The sequence below is a fragment of the Schistocerca cancellata genome, chromosome 12 (assembly GCF_023864275.1).
Source record: "Schistocerca cancellata isolate TAMUIC-IGC-003103 chromosome 12, iqSchCanc2.1, whole genome shotgun sequence".
Classification (NCBI taxonomy): Eukaryota; Metazoa; Arthropoda; class Insecta; order Orthoptera; family Acrididae; genus Schistocerca; species Schistocerca cancellata.
This window is the reverse complement of record NC_064637.1, coordinates 134,295,620-134,319,863: the sequence shown is the minus strand read 5'-3', so window position 1 is coordinate 134,319,863 and position 24,244 is coordinate 134,295,620. Positions and strand designations below refer to the sequence as shown.

At 39.0% G+C, this 24,244-nt stretch overlaps 1 long non-coding RNA gene across 1 annotated transcript; it reads right to left on the bottom strand.

Moving 5' to 3' along the window:
* Positions 1-6,097: 6,097 nt before the first annotated feature.
* Positions 6,098-11,563, bottom strand: LOC126109905 (uncharacterized). Its single transcript, XR_007523742.1, has 2 exons — positions 11,399-11,563; positions 6,098-9,165 (listed from the first exon to the last, which is right to left on the bottom strand). It is a non-coding gene; the product is annotated as an uncharacterized LOC126109905 (long non-coding RNA).
* Between the last annotated feature and the right edge of the window lie 12,681 nt (positions 11,564-24,244).

Sequence of the window (24,244 nt, the reverse complement as noted above, 5' to 3'; positions counted from 1 at the left end):
ATACATTCCATTATCACACATTCCTTCATCAGTTTCCTAAAGGACATGAAAACTTCCAATAAACCTAAGGAGGACCTTTTTTCATATTTCAAAAATTTATTACATTTGGATCAGCATTTTATAATTACAAAGGTTCCCATTTCATAGTCTTTTTAGGTTTTTCAGAGTGACAACATTGGAGAACTGAATTTCGAACACCACAACCTTCATGGTTATCAATTACAAGAATTAGCGACAAAGTTTGAAGTTCGAATGGTGCCTGATATATAGAAGGGGCATACCAGCAGAGAGATCTGTTTGACCCGCAATGAATGTTTTGATGCAGTGATACAGGTGTACACACAGTCCCCAAAACAGCCTGTTAGTTAATGCTCTTATGAGACTGGGATCAGCAAAATCAGTGTTCACAGGAATTTGCGAATGCAGAAATGGAAGCCTTGCACTCTGACATTTCTCCACGCTTTGAATGAGGATGATCATAAGGATATGAAATGGGATGAAGTGTTACACCCAGATATTTGTGTAACTTGGCCAATTCCAACAGTGACTCATTGATATTATAGTAATAAGATACTATGACTTTTTGTTTTGTGAAGCTCACACTTTTACATTTCTGAACATTTAAAGCAACTTGCAAGTCTTTGCCCCACTTTGAAATCTTAGCGAGATATTCAATATTTATGAATCTTCTTTTAGACAGTACTTCATCAGAGATAACGGCATCATCTGCAAGAAGTCTGAGGTTATTACTAATATCGCCTGCAAAGTCAATATACTGTATGAACAAGAAGGGTCCCAACACGTTTCCCTGGGACATACCTGAAGTTACTTCTACATCTGATGATGACTTTCTATCCAAGATAACATGCTGAATTGTCCCAACCAAAAAATCCTAGTTCAGTCACAAATTTCAGTTGATACCCCATATGAACAAACTTTTCAATATTAGTGTAGGTGTATTACTAAGTTAAATGCTTTTCTGAAATCAAGAAATACTGCATCTACCTGACAGACTTGACCGAGAGCTTTCAGTATGTCACGTGAGAAAAGTGTGAGTTGGGCTTCATGTGATCCACAGTTTCAAGAGTGCGATGAGAACATCCGATTTCAGGCATTACCTCTCACCATGGACAATGCAATGGCCAATAGCCTTCACGTTACGACCAAGAGCAGTGCCGTTTGTGTGGAGTTGTCAGTGACAAAGACAAGCAACACTGCATGTAATAAGTGAAGAAATCAAAGTGGGATATACAAAAAATGTATCCATTAGGACAGTGTGGCAAAATTTGGCATTAAAGGGCTATGGCAGTTGACGACCCGACACGAGTGCCTTTGCTAACAGCACGTCACCTGCAATGACTCTCCTGGGCCCATGACCTTATTGGATGGACCCTAGACAAATGGAAAACTGTGGCCTGGTCAGATAGGTCCCGATTTCAGTTGGTAAGAGCTGATAGTAGGGTTTGAGTGCAGGCAGAGCCCACAAAGCCATGAGCTCAAGTTGTCAACAAGGCACTGTGCAAGCTGCTGGTGGCTCCATAATGGTGTGGGCTGTGTTGACACGGAATGGGCTGGGTCCTCTGGATGTTCAGCTACTTGAAGACAATTTGCAGCCATTCATGGACTTCACGTACCAAAACAACAATGGAATTTTTATGGATAGTAGTGCACTACGTCACTGGGCCACAACTGTTTGCGACTGGTTTGAAGAACATTCTGGATAATTTGAGTGGATGATTTGCCACCCAGATCACACAACATGAGTTCCATTTAACATTTGTGGGACATAATCGAGAGGTCAGTTCGTGCACAAAATCCTGCACTCACAACACTTTCGCAATCATGGACAGTTATAGAGGCAGCGTGGCTCTATATTTCAGCAGGGGGACTTCCAAAGACTAACTGAGTCCACGACACGTCGAGTTGCTGCACTACGCCAGGCAAAAGGACATATGATACGATATTAGGTGGAATCCTGTGGCTTTTGTCATCTTAATGTATAAACCAACGCATGCACGGAAACTTTGATTCCCATTTTTGGGAGATGACTGATTGAAATGTACATTTTTAACTGTGTAGCTGCGTTTGTAATTCCATTTTTCTGAACAACTGCATGTTGCAAGTGGATGTCTTGATTACATTCGGTCTGGAACGTATACTGTAATGAATTTTACACTTGTGATTGAAATCTGGTGGGCTAGCTAGCTCTAAATGTAGCTACCAGCCAGTGTACGTGTAGCTGTAGTTACACGAGTTCATTCATTTATTGTTTTCTGTAGATGCCATCGAGAAGGACAAAATTCAAAATGCGGAACAAATGGTGTTATACACTGCTGAGCCGAAACATTACGGTCACTGTCCACCGTAAGTTCAAATGCCACGTGGTGGTTTGTGGACACATCAGACAGTAAGTAATGTACCAGAGGACACCTGCAAAACCTTCGCACTTCTACAGTTTTAAATAATGACAATATGTGGAGTAAGTGTAGTCATTGGTGGGAACAAAGAGAAAACATCTTTAAAAATGAACAGAATGACGTGAAATAATAATCATGAATTTATGATACATCCTTGTATATACATTTCATGCACATAATTTTGAACAAAATTCTTTACAGAGCATTGCAATACCTAAGTGCAAGCAATATTTGATGTAGGAGTCTAATCCTTGCCTACTTACATATACAAATTATTCAGTTATTAAGTACTTTAAAACAAATGAAATGGTATTTGTAATAAGATAATATGAAAAGGGAGAGTCTTATTTGTCATTAATAAGTTAGCTTCGTAAAATATAGGTATGAAGCTGGCAATGACGATGCCGTTTTGCTTATGATAGTCTAAAGTGTCTTTTATGCTAAAAAGTTTCCCTGAATATTACGTTTTAGCACAAACTAAATAAGAAATGTCAGAAGCCAGTTAAAAATCTTCCTCTCCTAATAATATCTCATTCATTCCTGTATGATTAGTACATGTTGAGAAAAAGGGCTGTTATTTGCTGTGGCATGATTAAACTGTTTTTGATCGTATGTTAAAAATCACTGTTTAATACACTTTCTAAATCTAGGTGCTACATTAATAAGAGGACAAAACTTTTATAGGGTTGCATGGACAGCAATCTGAAAATAAGACTGACACATAGAGCATGGAACGTTGGAGGGGGGGGGGGGGGGGGGGGGGGGGGGGTTAGTTTTGTCCAATTCTGATAGGCCTGTTTGACCAAAAGTGTTGTTTAACAGGCAGTCCTTTTGTTGTATGTATCTGCTACTCAGCATCATAATACTGTCAAATTTAATTATTTAAAAATTACAGGGTAAACCTCACGAGGAGCAGGAGGAGGAGCGGGGGTCAAACCACATCTGATAAAATCTTACTCAAGAGGGGGGGGTTGTAGGCTGAATATAAACAAATAAAAATAATAATAATAAATCACTCTCACATGAATAATGTGATGCATTCTTATCGATCTGGTGAATTGAGAGTTCCAACTGTTAAGCTGATCATAAAATTGTGTTTCAACAAATGTTGAGGTATTCAAATGTACACTCCAACCATTCAGAAACAGGAGCTACTTTCAGGAACAAATGTGACAACCAAAGGCTAATAACTAGATCAGTTGAGTTAAAGCAATGAAACAGATCACTGCCTATCCTGTTTTACAGAGAGGTCAAGCCTCTGACCACATTTTGTGATACGGTGTGGATGTCCAACACCTTGCCGCTCATGCTGTCACTGTCCTTCAACCACTTTCCACAGATAGCATGCTAACAGCCAACCAGTTTCACTGTTTCTGAGGCAACTTTCCCCAGGCAATGCGCCTTAACTTGCCCTTTGTCAAAAGACACTTATGTCGGTGCATTATTATTCCTCCTCACCCCCATTTTCAGCCCGTGTCACGACTAGAATGAATCCTTATTTGTCGCCACTCTGTTTACATACTACCTCTTATAGCACCACATGTCCACTATGCCACCAGGTAAGTCTCATGTTGGACAGTAGTCATAGTGTTTTGTTTCATCAGTGTGTATTGTGAAATGGAAATAACTAGCAGGATACCTGCACAGTTTAAGACTGCTTGTTAATTTGTAATCAGTTTTCCTGGTTAAGCTGATAAAAGGGGGCTTTTTACATTCCCAAATGCAAATAAATTACTTTCATCCATTATGTAATGGGTGTTGAAGACAATTCTGGATATTAACAAAATTAAAATAATTTTCTGGTTGCAATAATGTTTATATCAAATTTAAACTTTTTTTTTATATAAATGCTGTATAAGACACTCTTGAATTTGGAGTGATTTCTAATTTAATGCAAACCCTACTAAAGATTGTTGCTCAGAATACAGAACCACACTAAGAGAAGGAAGGAAGGAAGGATAACATTTTTGACATTTTGAATATATTGTTTTAAGGTGTCAAAACAGCCAACCAGCAATTTAATTAATTAATAACCACAATACAACCAAGACACATGTATTATAGAATTAACAATGTTACGGTTTTTGAAAACGTGATGTATGAGGCGTGTTTTTTAAGTAAGTACCATATGGAAATTTAAAATAAAAAAAAAATGTGGTAAGGTATCTCAATTTTATTTTTACATGGAAGCCTGTACCTTAATCTACTTTTCTACATAATTTCAGTCAATACTGAGGCACTTGTCATAACGTTGTACCAGTTTTTGAATACCCTCCTCATAGAAGTCTGCTGCCTGACTTGTTAACCATTGCATCGACTTCGACATTGTCTTGAAGACACTGACCGCCCAGGTGTTTCTTCAAGTGCAGGAACAGATGGTAGTCACTGGGCGCGAGATCGGGGCTCTTTGGAGGATAATCTAGAGCTTCCCATCAGAAAGATGTGATGAGATCTTTGGTCTGATTCGCCACATGCGGACGGGCACCGTCTTGCAGCAAAACGATGCACTTGCTCAACTTCCATAGACTGTTGCTTTGATTCTGGTGTGACGTAGGCCACCCATGTTCCATCGCCCATAACAATTTGGCTTAAGAAATCATCACCGTCGTCGTGGTACCACTCAAGGAAAGTCAATGCACTGTCTAAACGTTTGGTTTGTGCACATCAATCAACATTTTCGGTACCCAATGTGCGCACAATTTTCGGTAATTCAAGTGCTCGGTCACAATGGCATACAAAACACTACGAGAAACATTAGGAATGTCATCCTGTAAGGAGGAAATCGTAAAGCATCTGTTTTCTCTCACCTTATTGTCCACTTCCTGCACCAAACTTTCATTAACGACCGAAGGACGCCCACTCTTGTTCACCAAGCACATTTGTGCAGCCATCTTTAAATGCTCTCAACCACTTTCTTACCATTCCATCACTTATAATGTTTTCTCTGTAAACTGCACAGATCTCATGATGAATATCGATCGCTTTTAGGCCTTTAGCACTAAGAAATCTTATAACAGCCCGTACTTCAGTCGGTGGGACTCATGATTATCAGATGCATCTTAAACACTCAGTACACAATGTAAACAGGGAAGAATCAGACTTTAATGGTGTCAGTGCGTAGACAACAGATGTAGGTACCACTGCGCATGCACAGAACGCTGACCGCAGCGCTGCAGCCGCAGCGTGGCAAAACTGTACTTACTTAAAAAAAGTGCCTCGTAGGATTGTGGTTATCTGCTTTGAATAATTTTCTTGTTGCTCACTTTAGCTGAAAAACTAAGAGAGAGATTACACATCTTTGGAGAACTCAGGTTTCTTAACGTTAGAACGCTAAAGAAGGAAAATATTACACTGTTACTAAGCCATCATAAATTTTACTACTCCATATTTTATGCAAAGGAAGTCATACTTTATAGTGTATGCACTATTAATTACTATTATAAAGTCTCCAATGGTATGTCACATACAAAATAAGTACAGAAGTCCTGATTTTACACCCTGTATTAACAATACCAAATTGGTTGGAACCACAAATCAGTACCAATTGCATTCTTAAATTTCACAAGGATATAGTAGTCAAGACTTATATTTCATGGATTAATATTTCAAATCAAATTGATGCAGTCAAAATATACATATCAAGTGAATAGGTGTCAATACATCAAGATAATGTACATGAATTCACTGCCACTGAGCAATATAATCAATAATAATTTTATTTGCAACTCTTCGTTGACATGTTAATTCATCTGGAAACTAAATACTTGGCCTCTCCCTTGATATGTGGTGGTCAAGGATACTTAAGTTTTCACTGACTACTTGGAAGGTGATCATTACATTTACACAGTTACTTATGGGAATGGTAGCACGGGTGTGGACTACTTATGGCAAAAACATAGTATACTAGTACCAAATATAAGCAAGCACATGTCTCCATCTTAAAATCTGATCAGCTTCAATGATGAATAAAAAATTCAATGACTTCATGAAAAACAATGTAAAATGCACGCAAAGTTCCAACAATACAGGTAACAACTATAAAGGTAACATTTTTTAATTATTATAATTATAAAAACAATGGGAATATGTTTAATCAAATTTATACACTAACGTTTTATCAAAATTTTTATTGGTTTATTTCATTTATCCTGCCTCCAATAGCAAGTATACGACTTGTTCTCCACAGGTCAAGGGGATTGTTCAATACAAGTCATTGGCTTTGGCTGTGAGTTTGTGAAGCCAATGAATCTGACAAAACTTGGTTGTGGCAACAGGCTGATAAGTAGCTCAGCCTGTTTTCAAAATACATAACATCATATTACAGTCGTCATATTGTTTACAGTGTGTAAGGCACGGTTCAATGTCAGGTTTGCTGTTGGAAAAGTTTTGGGGTTGGGTTGCAAAGTGATATTTCCAACAGATATTACATGTGAAAGAAGGAAGGTCCTTCACCAGACCTGCATGATCAAATGCAGGTTTAGGGCTGAAAATGGGGCCCTTAGTTAATACAGAGAGGAGAGGAGAGTGCTTGAGATGAGAGGATAGGGACACTGTACTGTTGTGACTGGTTCTTGGGATTATGGGTTATTCTTGGTCTGGGAGGCAGTGGTGAAGGCTGTGGGATGTTAAGGAGGTTGGCCAAGCTCAGTTTGTACGAGAGGATTGGTGGCAGATGGTGTGGCTATATAGGGAGCAGCAGAGGGACAGGAAGGGAAATACCACTGCTCAGGTAGTTTAGAAGAAGGTGGGATAGCTTTCTGAGGTGAAGTCTGGCATGTTGTTGCAGTCATAAATTGGCTTGGTAGATGATACCATTCAAGCAGACATGAGGGGCAGGATTTTGTAGAAGGAGAGAAGTCTGGTAGAGTGGAAACTGGCTGATGAGGCATGTAGGTCACAGATTAGCCAGGTAAGAGCAAGAGTTTGCTGTATCTGACATTTTAAAAGAGCATGGTGTAGGGTTGGATTGCATCAACGTTAGGCTTTTTGAAGTAATTCCAAGGGATAAGCAGGTTTCAAAAAACAGAATGTAGGACCTTACTTCTGATAATGCAAAGGCATGTTTTTGAAGATGTAATATGAGATGAGATTCATCATGGCAAGAGAGGACAGCTTGGAGAGTTAAAAATCGTAAGCGTGGCAAAAAAATAAGCAGAGGGTGGAAAAGATAGAAAAATGGGAGAAAAGCAACAAAAAAGTTGGAAAACGCTGTACATAAATCGTTAATACGAGATAATGACTAAAAGGAAAAGATTGATCAGGAAAGTCATGAAAACAGACAAAATTTTAGAAACTGGGTAAACAGAAAGCGAAAATCATAGGGGAAAATTTACACAACTTAGCTTGGCAATTACAGTGACGTAAGAGACGCCAATTAAAGTTGATCAGAATGAGATTTTCACTCTGCAGCGGAGTGAACACTGATAAGAAATTTCCTAGCAGATTAAAACTGTGTGCCGGGTTGAGACTAACTAGGAACCTTTGCCTTTCGTGGGCAAGTGCTCTACCAACTGAGCTACCCTTTCTTTCAGGAGTGCTAGTCCTGCATGATTCGCATGAGAGCTTATGTAAAGTTTGGAAGGTAGGAGACGAGGTACTGGCAGAAGTAAAGCTGTGAGGAAAGGCCGCGACTCGTGCTTGGGTAGCTCAGTAGGTAGAGCACTTGCCCGCGAAAGGCAAAGGTCCCAAGTTCGAGTCTCAGTCCGGCACACAGTTTTAATCTCCCAGGAAGTTTCAAAGCTGATCAGAGGAATGTGCCATAGAACAAATGCACAAAAACATGAAAGAATTACGTATAAACAAGATAACTGGATGGTGGAAAAGAAAATAGTGTCAATTTGCAAGTATTTTTCACAAATTTAACAGTTATTTTCTTTCCACCTTCCACTTACCAGGTTTGTATGTAATTCTTTATCATGTATTATTTACAGTGTTTGTTGCATGTTTCTTATGTCACAGGTCAAAGCCGACAATTCATATCAAACATTCTTTTATATCCTGCTCCACTTATTGTATAAATGAAGGTGAGTATTTTTATCCAACTGTTTAAGTTTTAAGTAGCTCCTAGGTGTAAATGAAACCAGAAATAAAACTAGAACAATAAGACAATGAATGGACAACTGAATACCATTGTAGTAAAACTAGGTCATTAGACAATTACACACAGAGGCATTTCTTTAATACTCAGTTGCTTTTGAATTCGATAATAAAGTACAATAATCCAAAACATTTATATCATTGATGATGCACTTCATTGAACTACACATGTTGCAGTTCCTTGTAACATGTTAATCTTCTGAACATCAGTAAATACCTTTTCACAAAAAGGTATCTGTTTGCTTCAGTAGCACAAACCCCCAACTACTTTCTATAAATAAATTTGAGCTACTGTTCAAAATAATCCACTCTTCAATAATTACACTCCACACTATTTCACAGCTTGCACATATTTGGCAATCTAAGAACAATCTTTATGACATTCTCACTTAAATGCTTCATTTGTTCTCCCTTCTTTTGTCTTGCTTGTCTGTCTCTTCCAGAATACTTACAATCCTTTTGATATCTTTGATTAATTTTGCAAGAGCTGCTGGATTAGCTCCGTGTTCCATCAGCCGCATGCTGAGCACCAGAGTTTTCGGATCGATATCCACACCCATCAGCTGTGAAACTTCATGCATCTTCTTGATCAGATCCTGAGCCTCAAGAACTTTTTCTAAATTTGGATTACCTTTTCCTGCCATTTTTTTACCTGGAACAGAAAAATTAGAAAAATTTCACTTGAAATACGAAACTATTGTTTAATATATTTCTCTAGTGGTTTCTGTTTGGAAAAAAAACTTTTAATACTACTTCAGAGGCAAGATCATCATCTTTCTGCACTATCCTATTTTGTGAAAGTTTTATACATGTATGTATTATCTGTAATGCGTGTGACATGTCTGATACCCTTGTACTGCATGGTCTATGGATGAATAAATAATTCCTGCTTGATGCACAGCATAATTTGAGAAAAGGTGTCAACCAAGATAGCATTTCAAACATTTGCAACATGCATAAAGTCAGTAAATGAACAGAAAGTTTGTGGGATATACCTAGACGCCTCAACCAAAACAGTCAACTACAAATGTGATGACACATTGCTACAGAAATTGCGTCTTAGTGCGAGAGGAACAGCAGTCGACATTGTTCGACTATTCATGAAATAAAGATACCTGTGTGAATGTTTACTTAACAAGTGAAGTATTGTTCGTCTCCACTTCTCTTAATTCTTCACATGAATGAGCTATCTGTGCCAATAACAGAAGTTGATGTTATGTATGCTGATGGTACCTCTTTCATAGCTGTGTCCATTGTGAAATAATTTGAAAAATTTCAGTCTCAGCATCAAAAAGCTACGCTGCAGATGAATCCCAGAAGATAAATCCAAAAGTTGACTTCAATCTCACACATGGAAACTTTTCCGCATGAAGAAAAAGATTACAATTTTATGGCACCAATGGTTGGCAGATACTTTATACAAGAAAATGTTCGTTGGAAAAATAATTTCAACCACACTTAACAATGAAGGTTTTTACTACAGTAACTAAGAGACATCATTTAATATATACTAAGAACTGATTTAATCAGAAGTAGCATACTCCGCACTGATCTGTGGCATAGCAGGTAATTTACATTCAAAGGTTGCTAAGGCATCATCAGAACACCATCACTGCCTGTACTGACATAGTATCTCCTCACGGTAATTGTGTAGAAATATATAAATAGAGAATTGTCTGACTATGACACACCACAAATACTGCTTATAGCATTACATTTAACTGTGTATGTTGGTACACATTTTTTTCATGTGCAGATCTGGTGGGGAGGCATCACAATACCACCACCCCCCCCATCCCCCTCCCTTGTACAAAGAAAAGTGTTAGTACAAGCATTTACAATTTACATACATTACTTTCCAAATTTCCATAGGCAATACTTTGATAACACAGCAGCATACAAATAAAATTCCCAGAAATGGCATGGAGTTCTTAAAATTAAAAAACTAAATTCAACACTTTTCACTTGCTTCTGAGAAGCCCTGTCCCAAGGACGGGCCTCGTAGGCTACATTCAGCCAGGCAAATCCACACCTTCATAGGCTGGCTGTAACTGCTCAACAAATCAGACAGTTTGTGAGTCTCAGGTGGAGCTGGTAAAGCACAGGGTTATGGTTAAGGGGAAACAAAGGGAAAGACCCACCACTATAGAAAAACTGAACAATAACAGAAAGACTGAGTTCCTAAATGGAGACAGTAATGACAATGTAAACATTCGTGTCATTTACATACTCACATACGAATAGTTTGCAGATCTGTGATCATAATCTAAGCACTAAGCGAAATATGTTGACAGTGCTATTACGTCAGCAAAAGGTTGTTGCTATTATGGCTCTTGAATTAACTGCAAGGCATGTGGACTCCTTCACTTTCCATGTGAATGTTTCGTAAATTCTTGAACGTTATATTTAAGCAATATACTAGTACCAATGATTTTCATTTCAAAATACTTTACATACTTTACTGTAATCAAACAGTTTATTACTATATTAAAGCATTTTATATATCATCATCATCAAAATCTTAATCTTCTGTGGCACACTGCGACGACGCCCAGCCAAATTCAGATGTTTGGCTGAGGCAACAACAAATTAAGTCTACTACTCCTGCGCCTTCCCCTTCAAGAAACGAATTCTGGCTCCGCACCTGTATCTATTGTTTTAATTTTGTGTTTTTCACCTACCCATTAGAGTAAAATGATCTATGAACACAAAAGCCTGAGTTGAGACATTAAAACTTCTGTAACTGATTCCAGGGCCACACTGTGTATGGAGTTTTGAATTGGAAGTTTTGAGAAATGCCTTCGTTTCTAGCGGGATAGTATTACTTAAACGAACGGACAGAATAAAAAATATAGAGTAGTTAAACACAACTGTGTGTGGCCTACCTGCACGTATGTTTCCTACTGGACTGATAAATAAGACACGAATTACCTATCAATCATTGTATACGCCTTGTATTCGAATTACACAACATTGCCGCCAACAGCTGTTTCGTTTCCAGCGATGCCAACCACGTTAAATTAGCTATAAATTTTCCATCAAAGATAAGATTTATAGTTATTATCAAGATTTTTATTTGAGAAGATAAATCATGGAAGTATCCATGGGATAAACACCACAGAGCGATATACATTACAAATACCAACTGATACAAATTTTATATAACAAATTTACTGTCAAATCATCAACATGGCTTCAGGCAATCCAGATCCACATCCACAGCAGCCTATGAATATTTGCACTCCATTCTAAAACCTGTAGATGAAAAGTAAATGACTACTGGAATATTCTTGGACCTATCCAAAGCATTTGGCATTTTAGATCATGGTATCCTTCTAAACAGGTTGGAAAGAAAGGGAATTAGAGGTATTCCAAATGAATGGATTAGATCATATCTTACTAGCTGGCAACAAAAAGTTGTTCTCAAAGAAGACACAATAACTGAAAAAATTTCAAGAAGAACAACATTCAAATCAGAAAAAACTACCATCAAATATGGTGTACCACAAGGATCAACATTAGGTCCTATCCTCTTTCTTTTGTATATTGTTGACCTGAATGACAGTGTCCTTGCTAAACAGAAAACTTTATTTGCAGATGATTATTTTGATTACAGGGTCAGACCGAAAACAGCTTCAATTAACTACAGATGCACCACTGCTGGAGCTAACACACCGGTTTGAAAAAAATTAACTTATAATTAACACTGCGAAAACGATGGCCATGAACTTTCATATATCCCACTATAAACAAAAAAAAATGAACACGCATTGGAAATAAACAACAAAATTGTAAAATTAGTTTATGATGTTAAATTCCTAGGAATATATCTGCAGAGTGATCTCAAATGGAATACATACATTGAAGCTTTTTCCAACCAAGCTATCATCGATCTGTTACATGCTATGGATACTAAGCACAAGCTGTAATAGAGAAATAGTAATACAGGCATATTACACACATTTCCAGTCAGCAATCCGATATGGAATAATATTTTGGGGGAATGCACCCTGTAGTCAATCTGTTTTCAAAACCCTGAAACGAGCTATCAGAATCATCTGCAACATAAAACTGCAAGGTTCATGTCGCTCTCTTTATCCTATTCTAAAGACACTGAATCTACCATGCACATATACAGGGTGAGTCACCTAACATTACCGCTGGGTATATTTCGTAAACCACATCAAATACTGACGAATCGATTCCACAGACCGAACGTGAGGAGAGGGGCTAGTGTAATTGGTTAATACAAACCATATAAAAATGCACAGAAGTATGTTTTTTAACACAAACCTACGTTTTTTTAAATGGAACCCCGTTAGTTTTGTTAGCACATCTGAACATATAAACAAATACGTAATCAGTGCCATTTGTTGCATTGTAAAATGCTAATTACATCCGGAGATATTGTAACCTAAAGTTGACGCTTGAGTACCACTCCTCCGCTGTTCGATTGTGTGTATCGGAGAGCACCAAATTACGTAAGGCTCCAAAGGGAATCGTGATGGACCTTAGGTACAGAAGAGACTGGAACAGCACATTACGTCCACATGCTAACACCTTTTTATTGGTCTTTTTCACTGACGCACATGTACACACGTACACACGTGATTTCCATTTTCAATTACGGAGTGGAATAGAGTGTGTCCCGACATGTCAGGCCAATAGATGTTCAATGTGGTGGCCATCATTTGCTGCACACAATTGCAATCTCTGGCGTAATGAATGTCGTACACGCCGCAGTACATCTGGTGTAATGTCGCGGCAGGCTGGCACAATACGTTGTTTCATATCTTCTGGGGTTGTAGACACATCACGGTACACATTCTCCTTTAACGTACCCCACAGAAAGAAGTCCAGAGGTGTAAGATCAGGAGAACGGTCTGGCCAATTTATGCGTCCTCCACGTCCTATGAAACGCCCGTCGAACATCGTGTCAAGGGTCAGCCTAGTGTTAATTGCGGAATGTGCAGGTGCACCATCATGCTGATACCACATACGTCGACGCGTTTCCAGTGGGACATTTTCGAGCAACGTTGGCAGATCACTCTGTAGAAACACGATGTATGTTGCAGCTGTTTGGGCCCCTTCAATAAAGTGAGGACCAATGAGGTGGTCACCAATGATTCCACACCATACATTTACAGTCCACGGTAGCTGTCGCTCTACCTGTCTGAGCCAGCGAGGATTGTCCACAGACCAGTAATGCATGTTCCGTAGATTCACTGCCCCGTGGTTTGTGAAACCCGCTTCATCGGTAAACAGGTAGAAGTGCAACGCATTCTCTGTTAATGCCCATTGACAGAGTTGCACTCGATGATTAAAGTCATCACCATGTAATTGCTGATGTAGCGACACATGAAACGGGTGAAAGCGGTGACGATGCAGTATGCGCATGACACTACTTTGACTCAGTCCACCGGCTCTCGCAATGTCCCGTGTACTCATGTGTGGGTTCATGGCAACAGCAGATAAAACACCAACTGCACCGGCTTCTCCTGTGATGGGCCTGTTACGGACCCGTATGCGTGCTACGACCATACCTGTTGCATACAGTCGGCGGTAGATGTTTTGCAGTGTGCGGCACGTTGGATGCTCTCTGTCTGGGTACCGTTCTGCATACACCCTGCAGGCTTCAGCTGCATTTCGTCCACACTCGCCATAGATGAGTATCATCTCCATCTTTTCAGAGTTCGAATACACCATGGTCACAGTTCCTACAACACTACACTATCACAGACGTCTGGTAACACGGTGTACTACAGTTGGTCTGCGTGTGGAGACGAATGCAGAATAACAATAGCAGCAAGCGCTACATGCGGACACTGTGACAGCTAGACCAAACCACAACAGTGCACTACAGCCACACTCGTAAACATGGTCGTCATCGTAAAAATTCTTTATTATTTTTAAATTTCTTAATTAATATAGTTCATCCCTGAATTTATCTCGAGAATCACTTTTACCCAGTCATATGATTTTTGTCATTCTCATGCCACTCAGCGTTTCAGCACATTGATCTAGACACAAAGCTCACTATTTACTAAATGTCTATTTACAAATATGGATGGGAAATTGAATGAAAAGCTAGTTACTGGTACTCAATAAAAAACATATATCGAAATGACAATAACAGTGATGACAATCAACAACAGAGTACAGTCAAGAATAATCAATGTCAAAACGATTATACCTGAATGCACTGAAGATCACACGACTTCAGCGGTAGCTTGGAGTGGTCCAGGGGGTTGCAGACTTGGTGTAAGAGTGTTTACAGTGGTCATTAACCATATTATTTACACCGAAGCGTCAATGAAACTGGTATATGGAGATATGTGAACAGGCAGAATGCGGCGCTGTGGTTGGCAACGCCTATATAAGACAACAAGTGTCTGGCGTAGTAGTTAGATTGGTTACTGCTGCTACAATGCCAGGTTATCAAGATTTAAGTGAGTTTGAACGTGGTGTTATAATTGGCGCATGAGCGATGGGACACAGTACCTTCAAGTTAGCAATGAAAAGAGGATTTTCTAGTACAATCATTTCAGAAATATATCATGAATTTCAAGGCTCCAGAAAAACAACAAATCTCCGACATCGCTGTGGCCAGAAAAATATCCTGCAAGAATGGGACCTAGTCAGCTCAAGAGAATCGTTCAACGTGACAGAAGTGCCACCATTCCGTAAATTGCTGCAGATTTCAATGCTGGGCGATCAACAAGCATCAGCATGCTAACCATTCAATGAAACATTATCCATATGGGCTTTCAGAGACGAAGGCCCTCTCATGTACCCTTGATGACTGTGCAGCATGAAGCCTTAACCCTCGCCTAGGCTCATCAATGCTGACATTCGACTGTTGATGACTGGAAAAATGTAGCCTTGTTTCAAATTGTATCGAGCCAATGGATGTGTTCGGGTATGGAGACAGCCTCAAGAACCATGGACCCTGCATGTCAGCAGGGGACTGTTCAAACTGCTGGAGGCTCTGTAATGGTGTGACACAAGTGCAGTTGGAGTGATATGTGACCCCTGGTATGTTTAGATACGACTCTGACAGGTGACACATACATAAGCAACTTGTCTGATCACCTGCATCCATTAATGTCCATCGTGAATTCCGACAGATTTGGGCTATTCCAGCAGGACAGTGCGACACCACAAACGTCCAGGAACACTATTCTGAGTTTAAACACTTCCGTTGGCCACTAAACTCCCCAGGCATGCACATTGTTGAGCATATTTGGGATGCCTTGCAACGTGTTGTTCAGAAGAGCTCTCCACCCCCCCTCCCCCCTCGTATGCTTATGGATTTATATACAGCCCTGTAGGATTCATGTTGTTACTTTTCCCTCCAGCACAATTAGTCGAGTCCATGCCACGTTGTGTTGCGCCACTTCTGGTTGTGAGGGCACTGCACAATACTGGGCAGATGTACCAGTTTCTTTGGTTCTTCACTGAACATATAACTGAATAATGGCGATATTTACTTAGCTGGTAGTTTTTTTGTAGTAGAGTTTTTGAAAATACGATTTGATGCTGTACAACTTTTCCCCTGTAAAATTTTGCGTCAAACTGGCTAGTTGTGAAATATTGCTTGTTTTATACCGATGAAATGAGGGTTTTTTGAGGAATGTGAACTATTGCTGTGTTCTGATACAGCTTTTCTACAGGAAAAATTTCATCAAATACCAACGTTTTGGCACTGAATCGCTGTGGAATTTAATGCTTTTTTGGCTTCTTCGATTATAAACACCTAGTTTCAGAAGAATTTGAAAGAAAAAATAGAAAAAATCAGATTTTTTTTCAGCACCGCTGAAGCTTCATTCAGAAATCAGGGAAAACTCGTATCAGAGGCCTACTTGACTGATTAAAACAGTTTCCAGAAATCCATTAATATGTGAAAGTGAACCACCTTCTTGAAAGTAATTTTACTATCTGACCAGGGAACCACCAAATTCGTGTCACTGATCTCAGGACGTTGTAGATTTGTCTGTAAAGCGCCTTGTACGTTTAGAATGTCATTCCATGGCTAGTGCAAAAAGATTCTCGTCATAGGTGGCATGCATTTCGTAGACATCACAACAATTTGCATTTGATTCCAGGAATAAACCGGACTCTTTATGATTGCTTATTTGCAACAAGTGTCACAGTCCAGATGTACTCACTTCTTGATATGTGGGTCAGCTACCACTACCTTTGGGTTCTATATGTAACTTTATCGTATTGCTGAGTCTGTTGTGGTAAACTTTTGCTGTGATAGCATTTAAAGCGGTTTAATAGCAAGCCAGTGTCTGTGAAAGTAGCCCAAAAAGTACCGAATTTGCCGCACATTATCGATTACACCACCTTTTTTGTCCAGTTTTCATATATTTATTTTCCTCTTTACTTCAGGTTGGAGAACAATTTTGCTTAGTGGTAACACTTGACATATTTATTTAGTGCATGTAATGTACATACTCCCACTATGTTACAAACTAAATATAACTGAAAAAAAAGTCCAATTTCTGGTTAAATGTACTGCAAATTCAAATGTATGCCAAATATTACAAATATGTATGAGACAATTCCCCCTGCTCTCACCCCCCATCGATAACACAATGAAAACTGCGTGAACTTACAATACAGTTGCATTCCATAAGATTTTTGTAGCTCCTGAGTGTCACCTGCTGTTATGTAGACCGCCGGCCGCTGTGGACGAGCGGTTCTAGTCCCTTCAGTCTGGAACCGCGCTGCTGCTACAGTCGCAGGTTCGAATCCTGCCTTGGACATTCATGTGTGTGATGTCCTTAGGTTAGTTAGATTTAAGTAGTTCTAAGTCTAGGAGACTGATGACCTCAGTTGTTAAGTCCCATAGTGCTTAGAGCCATTTGAACCATTTGTCACATAGACCACGTAGCAGTGTGAAGGGAAATGGACAATGACATACAGAAAGGAGTTTGATGGCATCTTAGGTACTGATATTTTATGCCTGTTAATCCAATGCTAAAGATAATAACTTGAGGGCAATTCCACAATGTCATCTGAATTTTTACTTTGATTAAAGTGTGTGTGTGTGTGTGTGATTGTGTTTCCCATTACTGTATTATCTTTCACATTCACTCCATTGATTTGTTAGTGACTTATACAACTGAGGTGTGAGGATGTCAGTGTTATGATGATAATAATAAATGAAGGAAGTGTTCTGTACCAGATCTGTGCAGAAAACGTATTTTATAGAGATCATAGCATTTCACTCTGTACAGCATGTCACATTTTCTGGCTTTCATATATATCATAGATCTTGATTTCACATTGCTATTAGTATATACAGGGTGTTACAAAATGGTACGGCCAAACTTTCAGGAAACATTCCTCACACACAAATAAAGAAAAGATGTTATGTGGACGTGTGTCCGGAAACGCTTAATTTCCATGTTAGAGCTCATTTTAGTTTGTTCTTCCACCTACGCTCAATGGAGCACGTTATCATGATTTCATACGGGATACTCTACCTGTGCTGCTAGAACATGTGCCTTTACAAGTACGACACAACATGTGGTTCATGTACGATGGAGTACCTGCACATTTCAGTCGAAGTCTTCGTACACTTCTCAACAACAGATTCGGTGACCGATGGATTGGTAGAGGCAGACCAATTCCATAGCCTCCACGCTCTCTTCACCTCAGCCTTCTTGACTTTCATTTATGGGGGCATTTGAAAGATCTTGTCTATGCAACTCTGGTACCAAATGTAGAGACTCTTCATGCTCGTATTGTGGATGGCTGTGATACAATATGCCATTCTCCAGGGCTGCATCAGCGCATCAGGGATTCCATGTGACGGAGGGTGGATGCATTTATCCTCGCTAACGGAGGACATTTTGAACATTTCCTGTAACAAAGTGTTTGAAGTCACGCTGGTACGTTCTGTTGCTGTGTGTTTCCATTCCATTCCATGATTAAGTGTTTGAAGTCACGCTGGTACGTTCTGTTGCTGTGTGTTTCCATTTGTAACGGAACTGAAATGATGGTGGGCTGACAGTAATTTGGAGCCCGCGCGTTGGAAACGGGCGCGCTTGTGTGAGACTGCCAGGGAGTGCACCCTGATGCCATCTATTGGCGAAACTGGGAATAGCGCTGCCTGTCAGACACTGCACTAAGCTCTCAGAGTCAAATGTATTCTCTTTCTTGGTAATTATAAGTTATTACTGTATAATTTAATGTTGTAAAGCGCTAGTAGTAAATTATTATGACTGGTATGGACTCCAGGGTAGTAAATATAAATATTCTTAAATACTAAATGATTTCGGTAAAAAGGTGGTAGGGGAATGCCCCCACTCTTGGTGATACGAACGTAGCTAGAGGTAGCTGGAGACACAGGGACTGAACAATGGAATGGCCTGGGGAGTGTTGACGTGATCGGACGTGCGTAACTGTGCTCACGCAAAAGTGATTGTGCAACAGCGAAGAGGCGAATATCGTCGCCTTTTTGGAGTAAAACGCGACGAATGGTTGTTGAAGCCGCCTCTATGCCACTGGGGCTGATTGTAAGAGTTCCTGTGCCCAGATTTTATGGCGGACGTGCAGTAGCTTATACGAGTGCTACAGCTCATAGTTCCAGCCGCCATTAAGGGCATGAGGCGTGAAGAGCTGCGTTAGTCACATGCATCTCACCACCAGCACCGACACGTCTACCCAAGGCAAGACTGCTTGCAATTGTTAAGTCGAACATTGTATACATGTTAAAGGAGAATACCAGTTTTCTTTTATGCAAGTGCAGAGGACAGAATATAGTAATGAGTAAAATTACGACGCATGTTGTTCATTGTAAAGTGTAGTAACCTCAAACATAGTATAGTGAAATCAGACTGAGGCCACCATCGCCTCTTTCATTTACAATTCTTTTGGTTGTAGAATACTTTAGCGTATAAGAATGTTGAAAAGAGCAATGGTCACACCAGAATGAGTCGCCTATTTACAGTTACTTAAATTTTTCTGAGCAACCTTTCAAGTAAAGCCACCTAACTAATTCTGTATCAATGGTCCAAAGAGTAATATCCAAAATCATTAAATAAGTTGAAGGATAGAATTTTGTTAACCGAAGTTGCATAAACTGTCTTGGTAGTAATTACCAAGCCACCTCACAGAAATTGAGAGAGTATTTGCTTTGTAGAATCATCTAGAATGATCAGAAATAGTAATATTCAGAATTAAGTTTAAATTCAACTCAAGCCATTTCACTTTGAAACGAGCCCCAAAAATTGATTTATTCTTTTGCTCCTTCAGAGCTGGCGACCGTAGTTATAAGTATTTTCAGGAGGATTCGACGGTAAGTCTGCTGCTCTCGTCGTGCTGATAGGATTATCCACTGCTGCTAGCAGTGGTGATTGGATACATAAGCTCACTACCAAGTTAAGTGGGTCAGGTAGGCAGTGTTACCGTGTGAACTGTAGGGCACTGTAGGCCGTGGATCGAACCCGTTCAATCATCACAGCTCTTAGGGAAATAGTCCGGTTAGGAGTGTACTATTCATTAGGTAAATACTGGCGAGTAACGGTCAAAAATGTACACGCAAGTGAATTTAGCAAGGTCCACGTAGCACCTAGTTAATGTGGTGCAATGGCGAGGGTAGGAGTGGAGTAAAAGTAAGCTGAGCTTGTGGCAGCTGTGCTGGATTCAAATATTAACTACGTGAATTCACTACTGCCTCTTACCATTGGGACTGAGCTATTTACAGTTAAAATACGTAGCAATAAGCGCAAAGGCGTGACAGCTACAAGTCCGTATTGGTTTTATACATACGGAATTGGGAAGTGGGTCATTCCGTCAGTGGAGGGGGTTAAAACAACCGAGTCAGTGGAGAACATACCCCATTTACTGATGGAAAGATTCAGCGGTTCGGTCGCACATTCCATGATAAATGTGATTTGAAGAGAAGTAATAAAATGAGCTCTAAGATGGAAAGTAAGCGTTTCCGGACACATGTCCACATAACATATTTTCTTTCTTTGTGTGTGAGGAATGTTTCCTGAAAGTTTGGCTGTATCTTTTTGTAACACCCTGTATTTAACTTCTTGTTTACTTTCGGTTCTCTCTCTCTCTGTCTCTCTCTCTCTCTCTCTCTCTCTCTCTCTCTCTCTCTCTCTCTCTCTCACACACACACACACACACACACACACACACTCTCTCTCACACACACACACACACACACACACACACACACACTAGTACATACGTGGGCCTTCATCTCCGAAAGCCAATATCGATGATGTTTCGATGAATGGTTCACATGCTGACATTTACTGATTGCTCATCATTGAAATCTGCAGCAATTTGTGGAAGGGTGGCACCTCTGTCATGTTGAACGATTCTCTTCAGTCGTCGTTGTTCTCATTTTTGCAGGATCTTTTTCCGGCTGCTGCGATGTCGGAGATTTGATGTTTCCTGATATTCATGGTAGACTTGTGAAATGGTCATACAGGAAAATCCCCACTTCATCGCTACCTTGGAGATGCTATGTCCCGTTGCTTGTCGTGCGCCGACTAAAAAGAAAACGCCATTTTTTGAGTTGGGGTTTCTTGCCATTTTTGGATATGAATACCAAGAAATGACTGCTGCATATGACCAAAGACTTTTCTCAACAATCCTTACACATTTTGCACACATAATAACAAATACATAAAATTTATTCAAAATGGAACCAAAGCAGCACAGTATGGTATCAGTACGTCAAAATATTGATACAGCATGAACTTTTCTCCTTTTGTGTATTCCTCTTTGTACATGTCGCAAGTAAAATAATTCTCCATTGCTGTTACAAATAAACAAATGGTGGAAACGCATCAAATATGTGTAATATTAGATGTTTCAAACTCCAAACAGCATCATCCCGAGATCACATGACACTCACCATTTAATGTTGATAACATGTGTAGAATACAATGCTCACGCCAGAGATATTACTACTCTTTGTTTAGAGCCATAGCTGTTACACATAGTGAGACCAATGCTGAGATCACTGATTATACCATATGTATATAACTTTTGATCGATGTGGCAGATGCCCAGTGAGCTCTTATTGAGTTCACTGCAGGTGCCATATTCATTTTGGTATACTTATGTGTTTTGTACAAAGAGATTAAATTTCGTAGAGTGGCAATACACCCAACATATTTGAGGCAAATTGAACTGCCATTAAATTAAGCTTACCATTACGGATGTTTAGGAGCCTCTGACTGTTTCTTCCATATAAATATGTAAAACTGCAGCCACACTTTTACTATCGCGGTAAGTATAAAGCTGAATTTTGAATCCAAATCGTCAGATAAACAGCACTCAGGGCGATGCATTAAAGCATGTTCCATCTTCTTGTCACAGAGCAAGCAGCCAGCACAACACTTGGAATAGCTATGTAGCTTCTTGTACACCATCGGTAGCTGAGCCTAAAAAGGTTCGAAAATCGGTTCAAGGAATGAATAAATAACTTTCAAAAACGTGGCTGGTTTTATGTATTTGCTATAAACTGTCATTTTTTCTGGGGTAAAATGTATCATACAGTATCCCACAACTCCTAGAAAATTATACATGTTTGCCTTTTGAAAACAGTTTCGTGAATTAAATAGCGACTGACTATTGAATGTCAGTTTGCATCAGGATCTGTCAGTGTGGCATACTAGCTGATACTATTTGCTCTGGCGAGGCATTACAGTTCAATTAGCCTTAAAATGGCGGACGTTTAGTGGTCTATAGCCACTGTATGAAATTTAAATTGTTTGCTTTTGTTTTATAACTTGTTATATGCTGTTTCAAAGCAATGGCGTTTATAAAATTTATCAGAAACGTGTCACCCTTGTTGTTGAATTCAGATGTTAATGCATTAGTGATAAAACCTTTAAGAGATACTACAATTGAATTGAAGATAACGAAAACTATTAAGAACAAAAATTGAAAACAAATTTTCATGTCTGAAAAGAATTATTCTCGCAATTTATGCTAGTAGAAAAGCACAGAGAGCCTTTAAATTGCACTACAGTAGATTGCATAGTGAAGTCATACTATCGTAAAATAGAGTTCATTTTATTATTGAATTTAATGGCATTCGTTGGGGTTTGGGTGGGGATATATTAAAATGAAATAGAAAAACGGGGAAATGAAATGAATGACAACAAATAAGAAACAATAGCACAAAATGCGGACAAAACGACACGCTAAAAAAAAAAAAGTACACAGTTAACGAAAATCCACAAATATAACAAATATTGGAATCGATAACTATAAATAAACTATATAGGTAAATACAGTTACCGATTCTAACTGTTTTACGACTCCTATATAATTATTTTTGGAAATGTTGTATACACTGAAATGTAGTAGTATTTCTACATTTGTAATTGCTCTTAAAACTACTATGCTGAAATAACAATAACTGTAATCGGTAACTAGAACTGACCTTCTATGTACGTCCAATTGTAGTTCCCAATTGCAATATTAGTAACTTTTTTGCAGTAATTCAGAGAGCAATTACAAGTGTAGAAATCTTACTAGCCTACATTTTAGTGTGCACACTTGCTGGAAAAACGATCTAATTAATGAACCATCGAAAGGTTGGAATTCGGAGCTAGACCTGACCTACATAGGAGTTCAATTCTAGTTCAGCTACTTGATGGTTCATCATTTTGGACATTTTTGCAGTAAATCTGTGGTCTATGTTTTTGTAGAATTTCTAGATTTCTCATCGCTCTCAAAACTACTAAGAAAAAGCAATAAATATTGTAGGTACATCTTCCAATTTTTTCTCTTTTTAATAGTAGCGGAAAGAGTAATCTGAAATGTAGAAATCCTGTAACACTTAAGTACACACACTTGATGTTAAAATGGTCTAAATAACGAACTGTGGAATGGTTGAAATCGGTTACTAGAATTCACCTATATGCGTCTTTTCTGGTTATCGATTCCAATATTAATCATTCAGAGAGCAGTTACAAATCCAGAAATCTTACTACTTTTGAGTGCACACCCCTAAATTATGTAGCACGGAATGGTTGGAATCGGTAACTAGAATTGACCTATATATCTCAATTCTCGTTACTGATTCCTCTATTTATTAGACCGTACTTTCTGTAAATTTTTGTTACTTGTGTACTAATCTCGTTAGATTTTATTATTATTATTAAAAATTAATGCTATTTCATAATATTATGACTTTATCATGCACTACACTGTAATAGATTTAAAGTTTCCCTGTGCTTCCCTTACTCGCATAAATTACGATGATAATTTATTTCTGGTGTGTATACTTTTCATTTTGTGTTCTTATTTATTTTCATTACCTTCAGTTCTTGTCGGTATATGTGGCTAAGTAATTAAGCATGTGGACTGTGATTGTAATTTTATTGTATGCTGTATTCGTTTCCTCTGTGCTGGTGAAAATAGTGTTAGAGAATTATGTAACTATGGATAACATACGGCAAAAATTGACATGTATACTGTACAACACTATCAGATGATCTGTTAAATGGATGTTATGAGACGAGTAAAATATAAACACAAATCCTTCACAACGCTTTCGTAAATTTGGCACTCGAGGTGAAGATCGCACCACAGGGAGAGCGAGGGACGTCATGTAACCGATTTCTGCCGAACGCCAGTTGTAATCGTACACATTTTGCCACAGACTGTGCCTTAGTTCTCGTCACAGAAGAAACCATGGAGGTAAAAATAATTCCACCTCCATGGAAGAAACACACATG